Genomic DNA, 27,125 nt, shown 5'->3' on the forward strand with positions numbered 1-27,125 from the left:
ATGTTTTACATTGTTATATGAACCGTAAGTCATAATATCTATTTACGAGAAGAATATCTTAATGCATGTTAAATTATCAGATACTTAAGCTAATCTGGATAAATACAAAACTAAGTGATTCACCTATTTAAGGTCTGTGAAGGATAGTCATAGACCTTTGCGAAGGTTTAAGGGTGATTAAGAGAAGTATATTGATAAGCCCTAAAAGGATTATCGATCTGCGTGAAGGCAGAGTTAGGGCATAAAATAACATTACACTGATCTATGGGTGCAGAAACTTGGTTCTAGCATCCCCCTATACTGCTTCAGGTGAGACTTTAGTTTGTGCTCCGCAGATTGATGCCAAAAGAGCTAGTAGTGTAGGGATTTGTTTGGATAACTTACCGCTAAACCTGGGTCAGGACCCCCTAAGCAAACAAATGGTTCCGTTGCTGGCACTAGGATCTACATAAAGATATGTATGATGTCGCATCACTGGAATCCAACTAAGAAATAAATTGAAGATTGGTTGGATAGAAAGATCCACGAATTCGCGGCGCAAGAGAACATGAAACTATGATTGACGAAATAACAGTGGTTGGATAGGTATTTGTACATAGAGATACACGAAATTTTCTTATGTTCTTTCCCGGTCAAATTATATGAGTGGATCACTAAATTGGCAGATGGTCGGGGAAGGTGGAGGCTTGACGGTCCCATAGTTTGGACCCCCGGAGTTAGAGCGAAGATTGGAAGCCTTTGAAGATAAGATCATGCACATTGTCGATCATTGGATTGATTGTATCCTCGAAGGTTTTGTGACAAAGTTCACTGTCGACACCTCGGTCAGCTATAGTGAAGCAGAGTGATGCTTCTTCAAAGGACCAGAAGGTAAGTATTTAAGGTTTTTGAATACTTGGATTAAAATTCTCTTGTGTGAAAAGTGGGTTATGAAATTACCTTAATGTTTGGAGCTACACGAAGTGGAAATTTATTCAGGGATAGAAGGGGAACAAGACCTGAATATAGCCCATTGATCGAACCTCCTCTGAGTGATGACGATGAAGCAGCACAGGCTTCTTCACAGAGCACTCTCCTATTAATAAGGGAAGGGTTCCCATGAATACCACATCCACCCATACCACCTACATCTCCACCTCCACCGCATACACCATTGTCCACACCACCACCACCTCCAACACCATTCAATATGGTGAATTCAATAAAACTTTCCATTTTCAAGGGCTTGGGGAATGAGGATCTGGACCAGTTTTGGTTCATTGTGAAGGCTATGTGGGAAGCCTAGGGCATTACAGATGATTAGATGAAGAAAGAAACATTGGTTACTGCTTTGTAGGAACGCGCGCTAACATGGTATATTAAGTACTGCACTGATAACCTGACGGCTGCGTTGGCAGACATTCAGGCTACGTTGAATAAGGAATTTAGTAGGCCCAAGTCTAAAGCACAATCGATCATTGGATTAAAGGAGATCATGATGAAACTTGGTGAGACACCTTGGGAGCTGGATCATATATTGAAGTGTAAGATCCGCGAAGCTAACATGAATCTTATGGATGGGCAGTAACACGAATGGTTTGTGGCTTCGCTCTTGCCTCATCTGAGGGTTTCTTTATCACAACAAAAGATTGGGACCTAGGCGGAGGCCTTGGAAATTGCGATGAGATTGCACGAGACACCAATTCAAGATGTTGCTTTGGGAGTTCAGCAAATTCACGTAGAGTTGCAGAACCTTTGCCTAGAATTCCAAAGTCTAAAGAAGGATAGAGCAGCTCGGCCAGAGGTGCACGAAGAGGTTTGGTGTTTGAAATGTAAGAGTCAAGGGCATGATAAAGATCATTGCCCTGTCTTCGTGAATTATGTTGTAGGAGGAGGGTCGATGCCTATGAGGCCAGAAGCTCAAGCGGGGCCAAGTACAAGGCCCGTGCTATGGTGTGCTATTTGTCACCTAGCTGGAAAAAATGCAATAGATAATTGCCACTTGCTGTAGAAATTTGTACAGACACCGCAACAGCGCTTCTGCAACTTCTAAAAATTGGTAGGTCACGAGGAGCGCAATTGCCATAGTTACGAATTAATGATGGACAGAACACCCTTGTATCAAATGCAAACCGAGACTCGACCTCTGGATCAAGGCACTAGGGGAGCACGAGGAGGATATCAGGGGTGCGGACGAGGCCGAGGTGGAGGAGGACTTGCGAGAGGTTGAGGGTAGTTTATTTGCTACAATTTTGGAGGTCCATGACACTACGTGCGAGAATGTATGAACTTGACATGCCTATTGTGCCAATACTAAACTCAGTTTGACCACGCGATAGAAGACTGCCCTGTACTAATAACTGAGATGTACAAAAAGGGGATGCAGCCTCAACAATCTACACAGAAGCTGCAAATGATGAGGTCCGAACCCTGTGAAGAGGATCCCAATGTGAATATTGTGCTAAGAAGTGGAATGATGACTAGTGAAGATAAGGGAAAGAGGCCTGAAGAAGGTGAATGGGTCCTCAAAGCTCTAGAAAAGGAGGTTGGCTTTGATCTAGAGCACGCGAATGAAACGTTCATGGAAGCAAAGAAAAGTTTCGCTGAAGCTTCTACCTCAAAAAGTCAGTTAAGCAGTCTAAAGAAATGGACCCATCCATGCTTACTACCTTTTTGAAGACCTGTATGAAGCTTCTACGCGATAGCAAGGCTGTAAAGGGATTACAGGAGTTGATCAATAAATGTGTTTGTAATTCTCCTGAGGGGCCGTGTGTGGTCAGGAAAATTGGTAAGAATAAGGCAAGAATAGGGCGTGAGATGAGGCTCACTGTGCAAATAGGAGAGTATGAAATGGACCAAGTTATTCTGGATCTTGGGTCAGATGTGAATGTTTTGCCGAAATAGACATGGGAGATAATGGGAGACCTACACTGCAGTGGTCTCCTATTCAATTGAGGATGGCGAATCAGAAAATATTATCCCCATGGCAATATTGCATGGAGTAACAGTCGATATTGAAGGCGTGAACGCATTGGAAGATCTCGAAGTAATAGAGATTGTCGATGATAGCAATCCCTACCTCGTGCTCCTTGGGATCAGCTAGGATATCAACATGAACAAGGTGATCAATTTGAAGAAGCGGATGATGTCATTTGAAAGAAAATTGCTATGCGTAGTAGTACCTTTGGACCCTGTAGAAGGACTATGCTATACTGAACCGGTCCGCAATTATGAAAGTGACGATGATTTAGACCAAATTTATAAGATAACAACAAAAGATCAAGATTAGGTTAATCTAATAGTTGATGGACATATTGGATGGGAATGTGAGAGCTCCTTCACATCATATTCAAATGAAGAATTGGAACACTGGCAGAATCGATTGCATGAAGTGCCTACGCTACGATGTAACATGATGACCAAATCGTTGCACTGTGTATCGTTGGAGGTAAGAAGTCTGCCTTATTATTATGGTTTAACTGATGTTGATAAATTTTTGGATGCATTTGAAATGGAAGTGCCAGATAAGCATCGCTTCCAAGCCTTGAACTTGGTGCTGCTCACTACACCTGCAAGATGGTGGGGTACGCATAAAGAGAATTTCAATGGATTGCACGAATATAGAAGAATGATAAGGGTGAGGTTTGATCACCCAAAGGTATGATTAATAGAGAAATACGATGGAAGGAGTGATCCACATGACCACTTGGTAAAATGGGCTGATGCTTATGGAGCAGAGCCACAACTGGAGTGGACACATTTGTTTTGTCACACTTTAGACATGATACCAATGAATTGGTAATTGGAAACAGAGCTCCACCGCAGCACAGGCGAATGGGATATTTTGAGACAGGGATTCTTGATGACATTCAGCTTTGAAGATGGATATGAGTGCATTGACGAAGTGCTGCAGGAGGTCAAAGCAACGATCTTCAGAATCTCGCAGGATCCCTTGGATTTGATTCAACCAGATTGGACCACCTAGTTGAGCCATGCGCTGGAGTGCTACAATGCAACTACTGAAGAAGAAGAGGAGGATCCGAAGAACATTAATATCCTAGAGACAGAAGGTCACCACGAAGTTGAGGGGCCGCAGATAAAGAATCTAGATATCACCACGCCGTTGAAAAATCGACAAGTGAACATTGGGACAGAGGCGGAGCCAAAGTTTGTGAAGATAGGAGACCACTGGGATGATGCTATGGTGGATAAGGTCGTTTAGTTGCTCTACAAGTACCAGGATTTGTTCCCTACAAAATTTTCAGACTTGAACATGATAATAGGCGATTTATGGGTGATGCAGATAATGTTGAAACCAGACATGATTTAGTGTGCACCTGGCCCTTTTGTAACTAAGCTAGAATATTTCTTCATAATCCTCTAGGGATTCATCATTACCTAAGGTCATCCTAAAAATTTCCTCTTTAATATCTTTAGACCTACAGTAGTCTCGATACTTGTTGTTGAAGGAATTTTGCATATGAACCCAAGTTGTGATGCTATCCCTAGGTAAACCCATGAACCAGCGCAAAGTTGCATCCTTGAGGGTAGATGCAAATAGTTTCAACTTCTGCTCATCATTTGTGTAGCCATAGATTCGACATATAACAACAAACTCAAATAGGAAAGTGTCAGGATCTTCTATGGTCAGGCCATGGAAATGAGGAAGGGCATAGGGGCTTATATTTTTCATCTTAGTGTCCCCATTGGTTTCCTTGATGGGGAAGGCACCCTTAACTCTCTCTTTATTCCCTCAGTCATTTCTGTTTTTAGCCATTGGCTCAGTAGGAATGGGTTCTTCTTCTTCTTCTTCTTCCCTTGTAGGTTATTCAAATATGTCTGGTTGCTCACCTAAGGGTTCCTCCAGTTCACAACCACTGAAGAAAAGGGAAGGTTGGTTGTTTGATGCAGTGGGGGTATTTGGCAAAAATTTCCCTAAGTTATCCCTATTCCTACGGGCATGAAAGGAGATGTTTTTGGTTGGTTTTTGTGTTTTTTCCAAACTTTGGGAAGTACTTTGCAAAACTGAAATTGCAGATTGAATGTGAATTACTGACTAAATGAAAAAATAATTGCTGAATTGAAATATTACTTGCAAAATGGAAAGGAAAGCATAAAATGTAGAATGAAAAAGGAAGCAACTAAATTACTTTTGCAGATATGAAACCAATGGCAGAATATTAGAAATAAGAAATAGAAGAAAGAAGTAATAACATATTACTTAGACACCTCCCTAGAAACAACGCCAAAAAGTGATGAGCACCAATCTTGCAGCAAGAATGTTGCAACTCCTAGGCTACCAGCTTTACTCTATCAACCCGAGGTTCATACAAACTTGTAGGTGACAATGTTGTATACACAAGTAAAAGTGATGGTTCTGCCTTTTGTCACTGTTCAGCTAGTGAGAGACCACTAGGGTTTTCAAGACAAACTTCTATGGATTTAGAAGAAGCTTGGTTCCTTAATGAAAGAAATAGAAATCTACTCAAAGAGAGAGCTAATATACTATAATAATGAAAAAGACTGAACTTCAATGCTAAGGCACACCATTTCCTAATTAACTGCTAAGAGATATGCTTTCCAATAATGCTAAATTAACATGAAAAAAATGCTACTGTCCTAAGCATGGAAGTTAGAAACATCAAACATCACTATTATGCATGTAAAGGACTATAATAAATATGTTTTGTCTTTTTATGTTTTTCATGAAAAATCAAGTGTGCAAGCTAATCTCTTTTGGTGATGTGGCAAGTGGCTTAGGGATGCTAGTGGATGGCTGGAAGGTTTAGGAAATGGTTGGAAGGTTTGGGAGACCCTTCGGTGACCTTGGGTGGCTTCTTAGATGTTTTCCCTCAATTCGGCCTCAAAACAGGCTACTACAGGAAAACCTAAAGGATGAACTAGAAACCTACAGGATTCCCTGTATTTCTACAGGATACAACCGAGAGAAAAATGATGGGTGTTGGAGGTGATGGAAGGCTTAGGGAAGGTGGTTGATGGCTGGAATGGAGTGAGAAAAGGTCTAGGATCACTCAAAACCAAAAACCAAGTTTAGGAGATGGTTGGATTTGTTCAACATGCTTGGGGGAATTTCTATGTAAAATGATGAAATTGGTGAAGGTATTGATGAAAACAAGGAATGTCTATGGGTGGATGAAGTTGGAAGGCAGTTTCTTGATATGAGATCTCTTTCTACTTCTAAAGCACATGCTCTACATAAAACATGTGTAATTTCCAAAATGTCATGTAAACAAGAAGAATTCGCATGAGCTAGAAAAATAGAATTTAATGAACTAATTGGTTACCTTATGCATGAGGAAATTGCTGAATAAAATGGAATCATGGATGATATCTACTGCAAGAATGAATATAGAAGAGATGGCAATGAAATCCTACACTTGCAAAACTGATCAAATGCTGGTTCAAGTACAATAAACTCTAAATCTTATGAAAGAAATGGAAATCTATCTTTTTGGGGCTGCATAAGGGTCTTTTCCTCAAATCATGATCCCAGAAGGAAGAAGTGAGGCCAAGACACCTACTGACAGCTTTGTGGTGCTTCTTTTATCCCTTCTAACCTGCTACTGAAGTAAGGCACAAATGGAAGCAAACTAATAAACAATTAATCAAATCTACACTACTTGCAATGAAATACTTCTAAAGACAGTTTAACCATGAACCTATGAAACTAAGCTAAGCATATAGATAATATAAGAAGAGGAGCCTTTGTTGCTAGGGTTGGGCCCTAACCTAGGAGCTTCAGCCCTCTAAATTAACTCAATGCTGGATCAAGAAAATGCTCATTCTTATTATCAAAATAAAAAATTACGTCAAAGTCTTCCACAAGTCTGGAGCTCGAAAATAACTAGAGTTTTTACAACAAAAAAATTGAATCTTAATGAGGCTCTAGGCCTCTCTACTTATACATCTAAAGTCCCCAATGACTTCCTTAAATTTAGGGAGGGTCGGCTCCCAAACTCAAGATGAACTAACTCTTTGTCTTTCACTTGCTCGATTGCCTTCTGATCTTCATGACTTGGATGCTTGCACTCCGAGCTGGTGGGATTAATGGAGGAATATTCAAGTGGGGGAGGAGTAAATGAAGAGGATTTACCTCCTACAATCTCTCTCCCTTGTCCCGTTTGAGTTTCAAACCTTAGTCTTGCCAAAATTCCTTGATTTTCTCTTCCAAACCTGCATTCAATGCATATTAGTTCACTAGGCATAATATCTCACTTTAACTCATCTCATTAAACAAAATATAATCAAAACATGTAATAAGTTGTGAGAAGAGTTGGTTAGACTCAGCTAGAAGGTGAATTAAGGCCCATATAATTACCCAATGATGAGGCTCATCAGTATCATGGACTAAAGACAACAAGTTAATCATACAGAGACAAGATGATAGATAACCAAGTATTGATAGCTGCACAAGTCCTCTTGTACTTTAACTTGCTTGTTTCAAGAGTCACGCATGGTTTCATGCAAAACCAACCTAGGAACGTAAACAAGAAAAAAGAAGAAGCAAAGAGTAGAAGAAAATGTGAAAGCAAAGCAAGTAAGCAAAGCAAGTAACCAAAGCAAGAAATCAAGAAAACAAACAACAAAGCAAGGAAGTAAACATGTAGGCAAGCAAACAAGTCATAAAGAAAACACTACTCCAACTCCTAAGCTAATGGTACATAGGCCTGATCACGTGAAGTGATATGTCCAATGCAGCCACTGACACCTTAGTCGACCCATGTTAGTGAAGGCATGGTTCATGAACAACACAACCATGGGAACTAGCAAACATGAAAGATATAACAATGAAGACAAACACACTTCGAGTTTAAATGTGTCCACATAACATAAATAAGTGTAAGTGTATGACATGAAATCCATGGAACTATCATGGTGGTGTGTGACACTGCATGCAGATGTTAAGCATACACAATCTCTTGATTGTTACATGCAAGAAAATGTGAGAAATATAGACAACTTGTGTCCTGCAAGTGTGCTTGTTGTGTAATATTCCTCCAATGCAAAAGCGATGGGATCATGTAGTTAAAATGGAGGAAGTGAAATCTATGTGTGGGATTGATCTTCAATGCATACAACTGAGTGGTGAGGAGCCTTGGGTTTTTCAAAAATTTCCTGATTGGAAGTGAAGCTGACCTCAGGACAGTGAAGGCCTGACATAACCATTAGCTCAGGCTGAAGTGACTCGACAGTGTGCGGGGTTTCGAATTTTTCAATAGATAGATCATCATAAACAGGTGGCTTAGATAGATCAATAGCGATAGAATAATCATCATGATTGAATATGGGAATAAATGGATCACGACAACCACGATAAGAAAAATCAATCATTTCATCGACATCCTCATGATCATATAAATCAAACTGATGGGTAGATGAGAAACAAGAATGTCCACCCTCTGCGTTTTGGGAAAAAGTAGATGGAAAAATCAAGTGGATTTTCAATGAACAATTTTTCCTCTCTGTTGTTGAATGACGAACTAACATCGGGTGTGTTCTGTGGATGATCAACAATGGGTGCATCAGATGGATTTACACAAGGGAAATCAGAGATAGATGAATCACCAAAGATGTCAGGAAAAAGTAGAGGAGGTGTGGACAGAAGGAGATCATCCTTCACTAAGAGTTGATGTTCAAGTTCCCAGTCATACTCATTATGAATGACAACGCAGGTTGGTTTTGCAACACCAACTCTGTTGATGGCTCGATCCTCGTTCACAAAAGGTGTAGAGCCCAAAACAAAAGAACAAAAGACAGTGCAATTAGGAGGATCAATCGAAAACGAAGATGGAGGCTAAGGTAACAAATGCATGTGACAACCCATGGCCTTCGCAACCAAATCTGCACAAAAATTGAGAGAAGTGATGTTGCGAGGATATGACAGCTGAAAAAATGTGTGTCCATGTTATCCCACATCACTCTACTGTGGTGGGGTTGTTTGATGAGGGCTAGGCACACAGTCACCTGTGACAACAACTTTGTCTGCTTGTGATTGTGCAGCTCCATCACCGAAGTATGCTGACCAAGGTTTGAGATTCAACTTGATCTTCTGATAAAGTGATTTACTAAGGAAATATAAAAATCTATCCCAAAGATATGGAAATTTCATCTGGTTTTTTTGAGCTTCAAATTCTAATACACGGAAGCTCTGTTAAAAATCCATAGGCGATTCTTGCATAGTCTTCTGTTGTTTTAACAGTTTCTTGTCAAGAGGTTCTGGATCAAAATGATGGAAAGTAGATTCAATTAGATCAAAGAACTTCTGAAGTGAGTGCATGCAGTTGTGAGGCAGGCTATGGCACCATTGTTGTGGGGATTCGCGAAGTGTGTGTGAAAGAAGAAAGTTGATCTCTTCTTCATAGAACTCATATGCATCCTCAAGGAATGCAAAGAAGTCTTGTAATTACTTAGGCCAGGCCGCTTTTTCTTCAACATCATACGTGAATTCTAACAAGATATCAAAAAATCCCTCGTGATTTCGAGAGGTTCATAACTAGACAAACATTTTGGATGGATGAGCCTAACAGTTTCCATGACCGATATGCGAAGATTCAGAACAAGATGTGAGGACTCACCTTGTCATCTCACCCTCCTTCTAGTTCCAGAAATTTTGATGGCACTGGACCCACCAACATGTCAAGGGATCTCCCTGGTAAGAAGTCCCAACTAGACCTCAGACCGTTTGGTGTAGGAGTCCCAGTAGTGGGTGGTACGGTATCGCCTTGACCACGGTTGCATGCAAAGGAAAGAAGGATGTCCTTGTTGGTAGCAAAGGTGTGACTAGTGCAACAAGCCAAGGAAGGTGCATCAAGGGTTCTAATACACTGAATGGGGAATGAGTGCGCCCCATGTGGCTTGAAAGAGAACACACGAGAGAGATACATCAGAATATGGAAAGAAGGTTAGCCAACGATCCAAAGTGATAGTTAAACCAACATCACATCTCGATAAGATTCATACAAACATGTATAGAAAAGTACATACATACATGCGTAAACAACAAGTACATATATCATTAGAGTAACCAAGATAGCTTAAATAAAATAATAACATATGCATGAAATTCGTTGGCTTTGTTATATTAAGAAAGTGAAAGCTCCAATCATACATACAACTATGACCAACCACTACTCTCGACAACGGAACGTTACATTCACTGCTACCTACTCCTCCGAAGAGATATACTAACTCTTTACTATGGAGAAACCAAGGCTCATTACAATACACTCCAAGCTTTCTCTAAGCTACACCTATAGGAAGCTTGGCTCCCAAAAGCCCATACAATGAGTTATGAGGTTCTATAAATAGCAAAGGGTGGGGTGACCCTTGACATTCCCCTTTGTGACTCTTCACCTACCCTCATGAATCTTCAACTACTACCAGACTGTTACACTCTACTATCGAAACTTGGTCTTTCACTTTTACAAGATGTTACATTACAATCTGCACATGTACCCATGTGAGACAAAATAGGCTTAAGAAATCCATGCAAGTTATCACCAAGACTCAAACAGATATTGGAAGACCAATTATTTGACATCCTCATGATGATTGATGGTGGCGAACTAATGCCAAGCTTGGTAGTCCGTGATGGTGTCGACATGCTCATTGGTGACATCCTACTGAAAGCGAACTCTTGCCTTCGTTGCAACTAGGTACACTAATTTGGCACCTATGTCCAACTTGTCTGATAACATGCGCATCATAGTCTTGAGTGCAGCCGGACCGACAACATACTGATGCATAGTGTTTGCGCTGATATCCAAGTTTTCACTGGTAGCTATGAACATCAACTCATCAAAGTACATGTCCATCTCTAGTTGGACTTGGTTCTTTGACTTCGACTTGGTGAGTGTGCCAATAGATGGGATTGCGTGCGTGCACACAATGACATCCATGCTTCTGAACACCTGTTCATGTGAAGCCTGCAAGTTGGTGATGAGTTGTGGGAGTTCCTCATAGTTCCAGATTTGACTTCAGATGCATGCCTTCAACTCTACCACCTTTGTCTTGATCATCTTTGGAAAATGCAATGGGGCTCCTTTGTACCTCATTGTCTAATTTTGCATGTGATTGGGAGCAGTATGCTGATTTGACAAGATGCATGCTCTCCCAGCATAGTGTTGCTACCAACCATTGAGATAGAAAACTAACTTATGCATGGTGATAAATCTGGAATACGACATCTACATGACTGTATTGAGAGACAATACTTCATCCAATATCGCTCTCTTCAAATCTGATCTGGTGGATGATGTAACTTGCTCTCCTCCCTACTTGGCCACTTGTAACTCCTTAGCCATGTGCTCATTCTTTACTATCAAAAATCAAACACTCGAGCTGGTGGCTTTGGCATATGCTCTGGTAGCATCGACCAATGTTGCTGGATGCTTGCGCACATCAGATACGATCACTCATTCTTCAAAATGTGCAAGAGATATGTGGAAATCCGGAGTAGGAACTCTGCATGACTGCACAACTCTATGTTGTGACTCGTCGAAAGATATGTTGTCCATATCCGCTTCCAAATTGTCTCCAAGGATCTATGTGTCTCCTTGATCACTTGGGACTTGCTCTTCTTCTAGATTTGGTGAAGCTGGTGGGGTGACCTCTTGGTTCCAAGGCATGAGGTCAATATCCAGATCTGACTTTGGCTGAACCATATCCATATCCATTTTATCTATCATATGTTAAGTATCTTGAGCTAAGTCCTACTCCTGTGACTTCTCACGCTGTTTGCTTTGTGCTAGCTTCTCGGATGAGTCTATAACCTGTATGGGCACAATTTCATCAATATGTGCATGTTGCGCCTCCTATTGTGCCTGTCTCTGTTACACTTCCTTATCTCTTCTACATAGCTCCTGTTCTTCCCGGAGTTTCTGCTTCAACTCTTGCAACTCCTTTTGTGTTTCCTCCATATTTCATTTCTCTCTTTGCCTTTATGCAATTCCCTTATCATGTTATCACCTCTTAGTCTCAATCTCCAAAGTTGCTTTCATCATGAGTGGATCTACTTTGAACTTGTGGCTTTGTTCTACCTCTGCACTATCAACAACCTTTCTTTTTCCCTCTACTTTTCTAGCCATTCTATAGCTATGTCAGTTGGTTCATTGAGCCTCGAGGAGTGATAAAAATATCTCCATTGGTCTTCCTCAGGCTAATGACATGCCCCATGGATCCAAGGAAACCACACTCTCGCATAGTGGTCCTTTACCAAGCAATGCTGGTCATATGTATTAAAACTTCTAGTGCCAAAGGTGAATATTTTGAACTCCTCCATCTTGGCCTCAACATGCTTGAGATTTTGTATCTCGTACAACCTAATATGCAAAGGAAGAGTGGGCCAAGGTGCCTTCTTCTTCTTGTGCAGTCTTGCTAACAACCTCGTTGACATGTGATATGATACTTCTTGCATTACGAGCTTGTCCACGGAAAAATTCGATAAAACATGCAGATCTCTCTCCACGTTGTACATCCGTATGAAGGTTCCAAGGGGTGAGGGATACCAATCTACTATTTCGATCAATGCCTCCATCGTTTCTTGCGACATGCAAGGTGGATCCTGCTGAAATATCATATTTTACACTGGGGTGACAAAGTGGTCTGACAACTGTGTGATAACTCCATGGAAGATGCATTTGAAGAACAATCTATAATAAGTGTGCACAGAGGTTTCCAAAGGTGTCCATGCCCAATTCAAGCCTAGAAACTATTGACGGGCACAAACTACATCCAGGATGTAAAAGGACATGTATATCTCCAATTATTGACCCTTGGGTAGATGTCAAGCTTCTGTCACCATTTCCTTCAACCTGAGATCCAACATGTCTGACCAGTTGAAAGGTCTTCCTTCACTGGCCAGTTGGTCCAACACTAACACCCAAATCTACTGGAAGTTCTATGTGCTTTCTTGGCCATATACATGGCATGAAAAGATGACGAAGTAATGATATGCCTTCCATAGTATCTCCGTCTTGTAAACCTGGCCTGGCGTTGTCCAGAACTTGGCTGGCTCTTTCGCCCAAATTTTCAATATATCTCTTGAATTTTCACTGTTGTTGGGTTTAGTGAAGGGTTTCTCCATTGTGATCACTAGATGTGGCAAGTGATACATCTCCTGAAAATCCTTCACCCTGAAGTTAGCAAGCACTATCCCACTGACACTGATCAGCATCATCGTTTTGGGATCAATGTGAGAGACAATTCAGTGGATCATGTTTGTGCATGCGAATGTGGGATACCTGCATGCAATCTGGTACAAACTAGACTTGTGAATGTTGACATAAACCCTGTGGTCTTCCAGATTTTCCTCAAATGTTCTTGCGAATATATCATTGATTTCTTTCCATTTCATCTTGATGTCCTTGTCTATGAAAAACTTGGTGTCTTTGTAGATGGGCAAGATCATATACACTTATTCAACTGCATCTTAAGTTGCACTTCCGACGGTGTCCTTTGACCCTACTCTCTTGGTGGCCATTGTACCTGTACTACCGAGAGATGGACAAACACCTGCGATACCTAGAGACATATAAACACTCATGGAAAGACATCTGTTAGTTGAAAAAAAAATACTTTGAGGACTAACATGCAACATCCTGGGGTGACTGACTAGGAAGTTTGCACAATTTTCACTGGGAGGCTGGGATACTAACTGCAAAAACTACACAAGGCACAATCCAAGCTATCAGGAGGCTGACTAACTGCTAAAACTGCACAATGCACAGACGAGCCTGGCTTGTTAAGGACTAAAACTGTGCAATGCACAGTTTCAGTCAGCAATTACATGCAAACCCACAAACTGCATTGCACAATTTCTTTGGGGTTAGTAGGGCAGGGCACTACCTCCTAGAATTGCATAATGCAAGCCTGGAGGTCATTTCTATCTAGATTTATGTAATTTTTGGGAAGAAGGTAGAGCCTTCACTCTCAAAATGTGCATTTATGTACGGGAAAGGTAAGGTTTGGGCCAAGGCATCCCAGACTCGTTGACGGGCGACTGAAAACATGAAAAGGTTTGAATGCATGGCGAAGCTAAGTGTAAGGAAGAGTGGATGATCATGCATGCAAATAATGAGTAGAAGATTTAGAAAATGAGAAAGTAAGCATGTGTGTGAAGAGAGTCGCCACAACGACAACTATTATTGTAGAAATAGTGCCATGCATGCGATAGCACTGAGATGCAATGAAAAACTTGAAATAGTGCTTCTACATGCTAACATGCATTAAAATGACATCGGGCGTTCAAAAAAACCAAGCAATACAATGTTCATACAAAGCGAAATACAAAAAATGATAAAAAAGCAGCAAATAACATGAAAAGCAAACTTACCTTGAAAAAGTTGTGCTGAATGTGCCAAAGACTCCTAGATGTAATGTGGGATGTCAGATCTCCAAGATTGATGTGAGGAATGAGAACTGCAATGTCGAATAAATAACTTTGATAAGGATGAGGCTTATGAAACGCATGCCACAAATCTAGGAAAAAGCGACACTTGGAGGGAAGTTTCTAAAATGATATTTGCATGTAACCTCCAATTGCTAAAAATAGATCCCTAAAATCTAGGGATTTTTTTTATTTTTTGGGGAAAGAAGTCCATGCATGAAAATCATGATTACTTAGTCCTGGAGGGAACCGGTAAACCTGAAGGCATATGCAACAGTCTACAAGCATGGGGATGAGATTTGCGTAGTTTCTAGGTTGAGCAAGACTAGCTGTCCCTCATGCATTGCACAACTTTTGGACTAAAGCCCTGGGTGTCAATCAAAATTGCACAATTTCTGAGTTGAAGCCCAGTGTAGGGCTAGATTGTGCAGTTTCTGGAGGGAAGGTTGCCTGGATGGATTGCACATTTCTGGATCCCAGCATGCAGCACAATAGGATTGCGTGATTTCTAGAGGGAAGGCTAGTTCCCCTCCAAAATTGTGCAATTTTCTGGGGGAGCATCTCAGCCAGAAAAATTCCTAAGTCTAGAATGATAGCCTGTGGTGGGAGACAAACAAGTTGAAATGCACAGGCTGGCATGCCACTGAAACCCAACTGAATCCTATGTACTTACTCAGTGAAAGACATGTTGCTAAGGATGGTTGGTAGGGAGGCTCCAAAATGAAGCGAAGGCAAAATTTTGGAGGGTGATTGTAGCCACTACAATAGGTTGGTACCAAGTTAATGATATGGATGTATTTATTGACCTTCTTATTGATGAAATTCTAGAGTTTTGGGTTGACATCACTATGTATGACATCTCTAAACTAGTAGGGAAAATATAATTTCATTTCCATGGAATGCTTACATGGACAATTCATGATGCCCTAGGGCTAACATATTTTTGTTGTAAGTAAAGTATTTCACTCTAACATTATATAAATTTATAAATTCATCATACATTCTGTGAATAATTGCTTCGTTTATTAGTATTAACATAATTAGACATCTTGTAGGTGTTCAAATGAAGCATAATTTTCAATTCTAATATATGATCCTAGAATGATATCTTAATGTTCAAAAAGTATAGGAAAATATGTGTTTTATGAGTATAAGCACGTTCCACTTAAGAACCGCCAGAATTGAACCACTGAGAAATATATTTTTAATGAAAAGGAAGAGACTAGAAAAAGATAGTGAAGAATGCCACCTCAACTATGAAAACTAGAATATAATACAAATTATTAGGGTAAGCAATTTGTTTCCATATCACATGTAATATTATACAACTTATATTTATATTCAATCATTTTCATGGTATCTATTATTTAATTTTTTCATAAAGATCATCAATGTAGTAATGAATTTCCATGAGGAATGAAAAGATACTTCAAGCAATTCAGTAGGTTGTCTTACTATACGAATCTACAAGTAGCTCATTTGTTCGATACAATGTATTTTTTTTAGAGAAATAATTGTATTTATATTAATAAAACTAAAATTTAGACAGATCCATTACAATTTTTAATAATGACAATTCTTCCTTTTTCCAAAACTGCTCTAACCAGAGACAACAATCTTTCACATGCATCCTTTCTAGGTAATCAACATGGTTTTTCTTGTACATTTTACAAAAAATTCCATTCACTTCAACACACACACACACACACACACACACATATACTAACAAAAAATTACTATTGTATTGCATCTATTCAACTCCCTCGATGGGCTACTGCGTTGTGTCTTCCATTTCTTCCTCTTCTAAGTTCCCCACCTAACCCACGACCTCAGGTTCTTGCTGCATCTCTATTTGCATGGTGAGCTCCAGAGAGGGAAATCCCATTTCGATGCGATCATTATCGCCACCCTCCTCAAGTCCAAAGAATTATTTAAGTACAGATGCCACAATAATCTCTTCCCTCTCATTGCAGTTTTCTCTGTCCAGAGTTCCTAGCCTTGTCATAATGACCTACAGAGACACCTAGATGCTCTCTACATCGTTTTGCAAACTCTCCAACTGGTTCACCATAATGGTAAAATGAGACTTGGGCTCTGAGATAACTTTTCCTCCCATCTTTGAGACCATATCCTTGACCTCTTGCCTGAAAGATTTAAAGGAATTCCCATATGCATCTCCAACACCATCTCCCGACGATGAAGCCATAACTTTGGCATGACGGGAATGTGCCTCTAACCATAATGCATAGAATTTCCAGAGCCATCTTCTTATAGCTATGATCAATTCAGTTTAATGACATGAGATGATGTCCCATTATCAATGTACTATGATAATTCCTTCCTTGTAACCATGCAATAATTCATAATTGCTTGCATCTAGTTGAAAGGCGACTCGATCAAACTAATTCAATCCTCATCAAGCTTGAAGATCACCCTTCCAATACATCCTTTTTTCTTTAACATTCTTGTTGCCCGAGTCAAGATGTCCTTCATCCTACCACTGGTATTTAATATTTTCCAGCTGCATGTTAATGGTGCCAGCTTATTCCCTATACTTCCCTTACTTAAGAATTGTACCATGGGATAATTATGGTACTTAATTCCCCTATCATACACATCTCTCCTCTCTAGGTTCTTCCTCATATTCGAGGCCTTCCTTTCATATGAATTCAAGGAATATGACAAATGGTGGGTGCACCTTCATTAACCCTTAGTTCGCCTTGTGCTATCAAAGCAACATGATTTTCTTGTGTATCTGCTAAACCATTTTTTTCCCTTTTAATGTGGTATAGATCTAAGGAGTGAAATTTATCCATTAATAATGTTATTATTTGAATGTTGAATTTGGATCTAAGTTCTTGGTTTTGATCCAGTTAATGCACTTTTGGATGGTGATCTAGGAGTCTCTAAAAATTATTATATGTCTTATTCATTTAGCTAGTGCCAACCTTGATCCTTTCCCCAACACATATTTTTCCACTTGGTTTTTTGTGGATATTTTGAGTCCCTAGGTCAATGTTGTTCTTATTTATTTGTCAGGACTAAGGAATACCCCTCGCTCTCCAGCCTCCCCCTTGTTCGATACAATGCATATTGAGAAGAATGCTATAGAAACATTATGGAGAATCTTAGATGGAAAGAGTAACAAAGGTGAAGTTCCAAAGCTTGTTATGAAATTTAGGTAGTCAATCATATAATGATAAATTTGATTTATTATTCTAGAGATGGACAACCAGACAATATTCCATATTTATTTACATAGAATTAAATTTCCTAATGGTTTTTCTTCAAACAGAAATATTACCTTAATGAATAAAGATGAGTTTTATGGGAAAAAACTCATTGTCAAAATACCTTTATTAATACATTTTGATAAATTATCATATTGATGTTTATTTTCCTAAGAAATTGGGTATTGTTTTTAATTTTGGAAAAAATAATGATTCCTTCTACGTTTCAATATGTTCTACCTTTATCTATATTAGACTACTTTGATAACAACATAAGGTAAGTTACAATATATAATTGAAAAGTTAGTTGTAGAACCGACATACATGTGATTTACTTGCATTATACATAAGTATTATCATTTTGAATTATTTGATTTCCTTGTAGAGTGTGGAAGTGGTTGTCATCTCAAGAAATCCATAAAGAAGATATAAGGTATTGGAAAAGAGTATATTTTTGTCTAATGTGTGTATTGCAAACATATCTTCCTCTGACCTTTTACAATGCACAAAAGGAACTACTTCAAAAACCCAATTGAGGAGATTGAAATATATAGACTTGTAGACATGAGTTCAATGTGGATGGTGGAGATGAATTTAAATGCATTGAAAGCTTCTATTAGACAAATATCATGTCATGAGGGATCTATGGTTGAGGGCTATATGGTATATCAATCCTTTGTGTGTGTTAGAGAGTATCTTCCTAAAGTCGTAGCGAATATCAATTTGCCTCACATTTGGGATGTTGATTCCATCAATAGATATGAATTGAAGGATTTGTTGAGGGAAGGTAGAATGAGGAAAGTGAAAGTTAATAAGATAATAGAGAGATATAATAGTTAATATTAGTTTTTATCAATTTCATACTTATTTCATTTTTATTCATCCATAATTTCTTAATCTTTACACACACCAAATTATCAATTGTTATTTCTTCATGTTGGTTGAGAGTGGGACACATTACATTTATACATTGAAAATAAACTCGATTGGATGAAGTTATGGATAGAATCGTGTACAAAATTTCATTATAATTTATCATGGGATGGAGTGGTAGTGTTGATGCCATGATATAATTGGTTTACATATGGTGTAAAATTATAGGCAAGTAAGTATCACCCATATTTTTTGTTCCCAATATTGTATGTGCTAGTGTTCATTTGTTTGAAAATATTAAATAGGTCCAGATATGTTTATTAATTGATAGCACATTTTTAACATATATAACATATTTGTGTAATTGAAACACCACAAGGCTATGTGGTGCAAGGGCCATAAATTTCACATTAAATAGCTAGATTATAAGAAGAAAAGCTATGATTGTAGGATAATTATAGTTTTCTAGGTTACTAATGTTTTTTCTAGTATTGACAGGCATATAAAAGTATATAAAAACATATACTATGGCTACCTATAAAATATACTCAAGTTAAACTTAAAATCCCTTAGATTAATTCTCTTGAAGATCTATTTGTAAAAGTTTTTTTTTTTTTTCTTTCCATGAGAAATATCTTTATATTCCATATAAGGGATATACATGTTTCATTACTTGAGGGATGGCTAAGGCAATAAGGATCGAAGACATTACATGACATACTCATTATGATATCAACATGTCACATGTAGAAATTGAACCCGAGTGGGGAGGATAACAACATTTCTTCCAACCACCTAAGCTAAACCCAATTTACAAGGACGAAGGAGGACATGGAGGTGGGACTTGATCCACTTCTCTATGTATAGGTCATGAGACCATTTAATATACTCTCTTTGGCTGCAATGACACATTCATAAACTATCTAAAGGTGCTCCCATGGCTCCAAACTAGGCCCTCATGGGAATTGAACCTTTCTGAATAGTGAAAGACCCCTTGCTCTCCACCATTAGATCCAACCCCTTTGGGTGACTATTGGTAAAGGTTAAAGATGAATGAATGTGATATTTATAGAACTATGTTTCAAATGCTAATGGATTTACCATGACCATACAAAGTTATTTAAATTGGGTACAAAGGCTCGTGTCCTCCTAAGCCAGTGTGAGTAGGTAATTTATTCACGAGTACCAAATACAAAAAATTGGTCATATGTTATTTGGCATGAGCCAAGGGGGAGACCTATAAATAATATTGTATTAGAATAAGAAAATATTGAAGTTGATCAATAATATGATACAAAGGAGTAGGTAGGTGTGTCAAATGAAGAAGTTGAAGATGTTGCAGATCAAGAGAAAGAAGACGTGTCAAATAAATAAGTTGATAAAGATATAGCTATGATAAATCCTTTCAATGATTCAAATATTGATGATTCAAATATTTTCTTCAATGAAGAGTTAGAATATTAATGGATTTATTGAATCGTAGAAACATAGGTGGTGATTATGCTTTCAACTATGATTTATACTATAATTTTTTACTATGATTTATGTTATTTTGTGTTTATGCCATTTTATATGTTGGTTGATATTATGATAGTTTCACTCCTTTTACACTAGATATATTGGGTATGAGGAATTGAGAGTGATGTAAGGTAGTGGGGGAGAAGGGGATATATGGGCTTTCACCTTCACATGGTTGGCCTTTTTCAGTAGAATAAATTATTCTCAAAACCAAGAGAATCTCCTTTAGAGTTTCAAAATTACTTCATGTAGGGGAAAATATTTTTAGATAACCTAATATCACCATTAGCATAGGTTCTTGGTAGCTATTAATAGACCCCTATCCCTTTTAGATCATTGGCTTATCTCTCTGAGTGCATATTTGGATGAAAAACCTACAACATACCCTTAACAGTTGAATTTTAGTTGTCGTCTCTTCCTAATCCTCTTCAATGGAAAATGAAAAAATGTACTTTATATTCCTAGTTTCTTTGATATATAATCAAGATCTAGAGAACAATTGGTTTTATGCTAGTGATTATATGCCACTAGTGATGACAAATAATCATAACATGTTCTTCCATTAAAATTTAAAATAGGTTAGTGTCCCTTCCAATGAATGAATGGTTTTAATACCTCCCATGAATTCTAGATGTTATAGATCCCAACAACGAGCCCTTTTAATTTAACCAAGATTAGATTAATGACTACAATTTGAAAGTTTCCTACGAACCTCATTTTCTATATGGAGATATGAAAACCTATATAATTATGTAGAAGAAACTTGTGATCTCATGTCCCTATGGATACCAAATAATCAATTTTGTATAAAGGGTTACCTTGCAAATGAACATTGTTTATTCTCAAATGTTTGACAAAAAGAGTATTTCCACATGAGTCAAACTACTTAAGTAACTACTTACACAAATAGATTGAATATTATTACGCTCGTGTATTACGTGGTTAAAACGCTAAAAACGGGAAACAACCCAAAGCCCTAACCAACGTGGCTACTTGAGTCAATATACTAATGCAAAAGGAAAAATTTTACATATGAGTTTCTCACAATAAATCATTAGAAAATGATCCACATTACTCTTTAAACAAATATTATGGACTAATTGGATACTAAGCCATGGATCAATATAGTCATTATCATCATGGACAATATGAACTATGATATCAATTTCTGGTTATAACATATCATAACCATTAAATTACATAACTACAAAATACATATTGATGCATACTAACAAAATACACTAAAGAAAGAAAATTGATCTAAAAATGCATCTGGCCAAATAGTTCTTAACTAATAACTAAATTTCTAAATATTTATTGTATCCTATATAACAACCCCGCATTATTAAACTAATTATTCATAAAATAATGAGAACCCTTCTAACTTTTATTTCTATTCTGTATTTTAATAATTTATGATCATTTAATTTTCATTTTAATAAGTTTGTACACATTTATAATTTATTTTTTCTTACCGTTTTTGGAGGTTTTAGTATTTTTTTGATGATATCAATTTAGTTCAATTTAATCTTTGTTTTATGTTTTGCAGAATGTAAATTTCTTAGGAAGGAAATGATTTTACAAAGTATATAGACCTAATTCACAAATTAATTGAATTAAATGTCTTGGATATTCCTAAATTTCTAAATATTTATTGTATCCTATATAACAACCCCGCATTATTACACTAATTATTCATAAAATAATGAGAACCCTTCTAACTTTTATTTCTATTCTGTATTTTAATAATTTATGATCATTTAATTTTCATTTTAATAAGTTTGTACACATTTATAATTTATTTTTTCTTACCGTTTTTGGAGGTTTTAGTATTTGTTTGATGATATCAATTTAGTTCAATTTAATCTTTGTTTTATGTTTTGCAGAATGTAAATTTCTTAGGAAGGAAATGATTTTACAAAGTATATAGACCTAATTCACAAATTAATTGAATTAAATGTCTTGGATATTGGATATCCAGATATGTGTAATCTATATCTTGGATCAAAGAAAAATAATCTTAATTCTAAGTCATCCATATATTGAATGTTAATGTCAAGCTTCCGAATACAAATGCTTTCCAAATTAGTTCATTCAAGTTATGAAAATACCAAATTTAATGTATATAGATCTAGGTGGAACACTTAATATCATTTTTTAAACTCATTGGATGCCCCATATGGCTATTTAAGTTTCTTTTCTTTAAACTTCATGATTTTACATTTAATATGTGGCATTCCACAATTTGGATTTACATGGTTTGATGTGCATCGTTTTTCATGTAGATTATGATGTGTCATTGTTAATGTGTCATATTCCAGATCACTCCATGTGACACTTATTTAATGGATTATGTCAAGTGATCTGGATCAATGAGAGTTAAATTTATGAGAATATGAGTTGAAACTCTCTAGATGTTTTACATTAGACATTTCATATCTATGTCTAGGTAGTGGTTTATCACATTAGACATTTTATATCTACGTCTAGGTAGTGGTTTATCACAAGTTATTTGGATGTCTCAGATGCCTAATACCAAATAGCATTTACTCTTGATTTCATTTGGATGACATCTTCAACATGATACTTTCATTTGAAATCTATATTCAGATACACGTTCCAACGAAGTATGTCAACTTCAATGCGATTAGATATATGTGGCACTAAATCTATCATATGTGTCAATGTTGAGGCGTACATGTTGACGTGGACGCCAAAGTCATGGGTTTTTCATATGCATATTACATATATATGGATATATGGTTGAGGTAAAAATAATACTAATTATACTATCAACTATGTTGCAGATGAAATAGATTATGTTAGTAAATTGTTATGAACTTTTTTTTTCATTTTAATGGACTATAACGATATAAACCTCCACAACTGTGCAAGCAAAAATCAACCAGCCACCTCTCAAACCAGCGACATGCAACATGCAAAATCAACCAGCCTTTTCTTTATAAATTTACATGCTTTTCTTGTAAATTGTCAAGCTCAAATCCTATTTCCTTGGAGACTAAATGGGCCATGTATAGTTTTCGAAGAATAAATCAGGAAACAAATTTATTTTTAATAATTTTGATTTTGATAAGTGTAAATAAAATTATTTGGATAATGTATTTTGAAATAATTTTTGACAATATAATGACTATCTTGTTTTGTTTAATTTTTGCAAATTTATAGATAGGAGAAATAAATAGATCAAATTCGAATTTACTTCTTATAGATAGACCAGGGATTGCTATAAATAGGAAGGGACCCAGAAATGCTATTTTTAGAAGATGTTATTTTTAGCAGTTTCACCTCTCACCCAAGGTGGCCAAAATACTCATTGGCCAAACTGCTATTTTTAGAAGTGCTATTTTTAGCAATTCTATTTTTAGTACTTCTTAAATTTAGCATTTCTTGTTGCACACTTTTCAACACTCCCTCTCAACGAGAAAGGCTTCTTCTCGAACCCAATCCTGCAACTCTAGAATGTTCTGCATGCAACACATCTACCAAGTGCAGTTTCTCCAGCGACACTCAAAACAAAAAAAAACTCCCAACTGGCCACTCTATTGGGCTAGAAACATATTATGATGCTGAAGCTCTACTTGCTGCTGACAAGTGCTCCTACTCTGACCTCTGTGCTACTGCAACATCTCCATGCATCTCGCACCGTTGCACCCTTCTTTGTGCTACCCTACACTGTGCAACACACTTGTGTCTCTCGCATTGCTGTAGCCTACATGCTCTGCATTGTCCTGGGATTCCCTGCACTGTAGCTCTCTCTGCCGCTCCATCCGCATCTTTCTCTACCCAATCAGGCAGTTCCTGCTACTCCACATCGGGGCTCCCATAGCAAGGTCTCATCCAAGAGGTTGGATACCTCAAGGATCCTACCCCTCCTCCTTGGGACAAACACTATACATCGGCCCACCTCCTACCTGGAGGTATGGTTGCATGTGATCCCTCTGCCCACCTGGCTCAAAGTTTCCCCCTACTGGAGGTCTCTGCATGAGTAGATGTCTCTACTTGATCTCCACTCAACTTCCCCTGTTCTAGTTGCTCCACAACCTCCTGAAGTTGTTGCACCAATTGTGGCTCCTCCACAATTGTCTGAGACTTCTTCTGGCTCTGCATGTTGACAGGTAATTTACTCTCCCTCTCAACCACCAAGTATTTAACGTTTGCCTTGTTCCTCAAGGCTTTACATGCATCTTGTACCTCAAGTGCATACAGGTTCTTGGCTAGCACACCAATTTATTTCCACTTTCCAGCCGTCACGAAATTTTCTAGAAAAAGAGTTGATTTTAAATCAGCGATATCTCCCTCATCCGAACTCCGATTCAACCGAATTTTTTTTTTTTTGTATTTTTCCACAAGGAATCCAATCTGCTATTTATTTCTAAAAATTTTGTACATAAATTTTTAGATCTACTCTGCAAACTCTCGGCCCAAAAATCAAAACTTTGAAATCTCCTTTCAGTATATTGTTCTCTCCTTGATCACCTGTGCTTCGATACCATGTAAAATTTTGTATAATTTTTCTACAAATCAGCTAGTTCTAATACCATGTAGAACTTTTTCTACAAATCAGATAGCTCCGATACCATGTAGAAATTTCCCACCTGTAGATCACCTGCTAATGTTATGTACTAAAGCAAAACACTTGATCTACTTTTACAAACAAGTTAGCGGAAGCTTAATCGAATTGAGCAAGATCAATAAGAACACATATAACTAATATGGAGAAATCAAACACACATAACACAGAAGATATAACCAGGGGAAAGCACCAGCTTAAAACCCCATCTCTGTATTAGCATACAAGTGGAAATATGTCCGAATTACACAAAGCCTTAGCTCGAAAGCTATCCAGCTCTCAGTACAATCCCTCTGCTACTCATAGACAATCAAAGGCTTCTCACAAACCTTCTTCTCTACCCTCCAAGCCTCCTATTTCTATGCACAGTTTTTCCTGGGTCCTCCAGCCGCAACCTGTGTGATTCTCAACTCACACACAACACTGACCTCTAAAATAACTGCACAAACCTGAAGGAGATAAATCCTCATCATGGATGAGCTTTCTTTATAGGAAAAATATGCATCTAACTGATAATACATTGTCCCTTCTCTGATCTTAACTAGGTCCCTGACAGAACTGACATGCATTAGCTATCCATGAGTGAATACACAATTATCTGAAAATAATAGTTGTCATATGCATGCAAGCATCAACAAACTATATCTCATTAATTTAACAACTTGTTAAATTAATCTAACTGAACTTGACTAAGTTAAACTAAGTCAATTGATCCTCTCAATATAGAACTCATCATAAATTCCTCAATCAGTGGAGTAAATCAAGAACACATTCCCCAATTAGTGGAGAAATAATTGCATGTTCTCACAAAGACTTCAAGTTTGCTTTTCCTTAACTAATTAACTCATGGAGAATTAATTAATTAATATTCCAAACTGCTGTAAGACCAAATTCGAATTTACTTCCTATAGATAGACCAGGGACTGCTATAAATAGGAAGGGACCCAAAAATGCTGTTTTTGGAAGATGTTATTTTTAGCAGTTTCACCTCTCACCCAAGGTGGCAAAAATGCTCATTAGCCAAACTGCTATTTTTAGAATTTTTAGCAGTTTTATTTTTAGCACTTCCTAAATTTAACATTTCTTGTTGCACACTTTTCAACACTCCCTCTCAACAAGAAAGGCTTCCTCTTGAACCCAATCCTGTAACCCTAGAATGTTTAGCATGCAACACATCTACCAAGTGCGGTTGCTCCAGCAACACTCAGAACCAAAAAAACTCTCAACTGACTACTCTATTGGACTATAAACATACTATGATGTTGTAGCTCTACTTGCTGCTGAAAAGTTCTCCCACTCTAACCTCTGCTCTACTACAACATCTCCATGCATCTCGCATCGTTGCACCCTTCTCTGTGCTACCCTGCAATGTGCAACACTCTTGTGCCTCTTGCATTGTTGCAGCCTGCATGCTCTGCGCTGTCCTGGGATTCTCTACACTGTAGCTCTCTCTGCCACTCCATCCGCATATTTCTCTACTCAATCAATCAGTTCCTGCTATTCCTCATCAGGGCTCCCATAGCAAGGTCTCATCTAAGAGGTTAGGTACATCAAGGATCCTGCCCCTCCTCCTTGGAAAAATCACTCTACATCGCCCCACCTCCTACCTGGAGGTATGGTTGCATGTGATCCCTCTGCCCACCTGGCGCGAATTTCCCCCCCTACTGGAGGTCTCTGCATGAGTAGATGTCTCTACTTGATCTCCACTCAGCTTCCCCTGTTGTGGCTGCTCCACAACCTCCTGAAGTTGATGCACCAATCGTGGCTCCTCCACAATTGTCTGAGACTTCTTCTGGCTCAGTATGTTGAGAGGTAATTTACTCTCCCTCTCAACCACCAAGTATCTGACCTTTGCCTTGCTCCTCAAGGCTTTGTATGCATCTTGTACCTCAAGTGCATACAAGTTCTTGGCTAGCACACCAATCTATTTCCACTTTCCTGCCTTCACGAAATTCTCTAGAAAAAGAGTTGATTTTAAATCAGCGATATCTCCCTCATCCAAACTCTGATTCAACCAATTTTTTTTTTATTTTTTTTATTTTGAGTATTTTTCCACAAAGAATCCAAATCTGCTATTTATTTCTAAAAAATTTGTACAGAAATTTTCAGATCTTTTCTGCAAACTCTCAGCCCAAAACTCAAAACTTTGAAATCTCCTTTCAGTATACTGTTCTCTCCTTGATCACCTGTGCTCCTACACCATGTAGAATTTTGTAGAAAATTTTCTTCAAATCAGCTAGCTCTGATACCATGTAGAACTTTTTCTACAAATTAGCTAGCTCTGATACCATGTAGAAATTTCCCACCTGTAGATCACCTGGTAATGCAATGTACTAAAGCAAAACACTTGATCTACTTCTACAAACAATTTAGCGGAATCTTAATTGAATTGAGCAAGATCAATAAGAACACATATAACTAATATGGAGAAATCAAACACACATAACACAGAATATATAACCAGGGGAAAGCACCAGCTTAAAACCCCATCTATGTATTAGCATACAAGTGGAAATATGTCTGGATT

This window comes from Pinus tabuliformis, chromosome 6 (genome assembly GCF_031772625.1).
Source record: "Pinus tabuliformis cultivar Carrire ecotype Pingquan chromosome 6, CPIR1, whole genome shotgun sequence".
Taxonomy (NCBI): Eukaryota; Viridiplantae; Streptophyta; class Pinopsida; order Pinales; family Pinaceae; genus Pinus; species Pinus tabuliformis.